The sequence below is a fragment of the Eublepharis macularius genome, chromosome 2 (assembly GCF_028583425.1).
Source record: "Eublepharis macularius isolate TG4126 chromosome 2, MPM_Emac_v1.0, whole genome shotgun sequence".
Lineage (NCBI taxonomy): Eukaryota > Metazoa > Chordata > Lepidosauria > Squamata > Eublepharidae > Eublepharis > Eublepharis macularius.
The window spans coordinates 8251723-8253789 of NC_072791.1; positions in this window are offsets into that span (position 1 = coordinate 8251723).

Genomic DNA, 2067 nt, shown 5'->3' on the forward strand with positions numbered 1-2067 from the left:
TATGTGGATACCATGGATGGCCAAAAAGACAAATAAGTGGCTACTAGATCAAATCAAGCCTGAATTCTCCCTAGAAGCTAAAATGACAAAGGCTATCGTACTTTGGTCACATCATGAGCAGACAAGATTCTCTGGAAAAATCACTAATGCTAAGAAAAGAGGAAGACCTAAAACGAGACGGCTTGACTCAATAAAGGAAGCCACGTCCTCCAGTTTGCAGGATCTAAGCAAGTCTGTTAATGAAAGGACATTTTGGATGTCTTTCATTCATAGGACCGCCATAGGTCAGAGGGACTTGGCACATAAAACACACAAACGTGCTATCGGACTCTTGCTATTTTCTACTGATTTGCCACTGGTGAATGATTTTTCCCAGCCCTGGAGAACAGTCTTAACTTACCACCAAAAATGAGTTTCCCGTTTCAAATCTCCTTCTATGCACACTGTTGCTTAAAACTCAAAACTGCCCCCGCCCCAACAAATTGTAACAAAATGGAAATGATAATCAAGGCACATCATTGCGACAAAGAAATTTGCAGCAAGAGGGAACATGCTTAGGCCCATTTCTTGGATGCCGTGCTTCTCCGCTTTTAATTTGCAACAAACCCAAACACGCACATTGAAACACCTTTGAAATACAGCATCTTTGCTTATGCATAACCTGAAGAGGGGTTTTGCTTCTAAAGTTACTTTGGCTAAAATCAATATTTTGGTTAAATAGATTCATTGTATGGTTGTGCTATTGGCAAGTAAATATTCATTTATAAAGGAAGGACAGACAGCATTGTGTAGTGGTTAGGGTGTCATCTGGGAGACTCCAGGTTGGAAACCTTTCTCTGCCATGAAAGCTGGCTGGCTGACTTTGGACCAGTTTGGATCAGGCATCTGACGAAGAGAACTTGATTCTTGAAAGCTTATGCTACAATAAAATTGGTTAGTCTTAAAGGTGCTACTGGACTCTTTTTGATTTGGGCCATTCAGACGCTCTCATCCCAATCTACCTCATAAGGTGTATTGTCGAAGGCTTTCACGGCCGGAGAACGATGGTTGTTGTGGGTTTTCCGGGCTGTATTGCCGTGGTCTTGGCATTGTACAACAGAAAAGAAGAAACCTTAAGAATGAACAGAGCATGGTTTCCAGTTCTGAAAAACACCAGGCTAACAAAACACTCCACACCCGACAATAGCCCTGCAGAGAAGATTAGCACATCAAGCACCAATCCATATGCAAAAGAACCTCCTCAGGATACAGTGAAGCCTCTTGCCATTAGCATTCCACACCCTGGGAAACTCTTACTGGATGACTCAGCTCAGTCTCACCCCTCCTGAGTAGATATAAATGACCTGCCACATCTTTTCCACACTGTGACACTGAGAGATCTTTTGGTGCTACACCTCCGAAGATGCCAGCCACAGCTGCTGGCAAAACGTCAGGAACTACAATGCCAAGACCACGGCAATACAGCCCGGAAAACCCACAACAACCATACCTCATAAGGTGTTTGTTATTAAAGTAAAATGGAGGAGCAGAGAACCAGGTAAGTTGCTTTGGGTCTTTATTAAGGTGAAGAAATAAAGTAAATAAATAAATAAGGAAGTTCCTAGCCCAAATGATTGGAAGACAGGAAGGCATGTAGTCAGAGAAGTATCTGTATTTTGTTGAATAAGATAAGCAGGGTCTGTGGGTGGAGCATTAGTGCCAACACCACTGTGTGTGTGTTATGTGCCATCAAGTCATCTCCGACATATGGTAACCCTATGAATGAAAGACCTCCAAAACATCCTATCATTAACAGAGTTGCTCAGATCTTGCAAATTGGAGGACGTGGCTTCTTTTATTGAGTCAAGCCATCTCGTTTTAGGTCTTCTGCTATCTTCTGTGTTTTGCACAACGCTCCGGAGGCCGGTAAGTCATGTGAAAACGGCCGTGATCTAGTACTCACTTATTTGTCTTTTTGGCTGTCCGTGTTATCTGCAAAACTCTCCTCCAGCACCGCATTTCAAACGAATCAATTTTCTCCCTGTTAACTTTCTTCACTGTCCAACTTTCACATCTAGAAGCGAATAG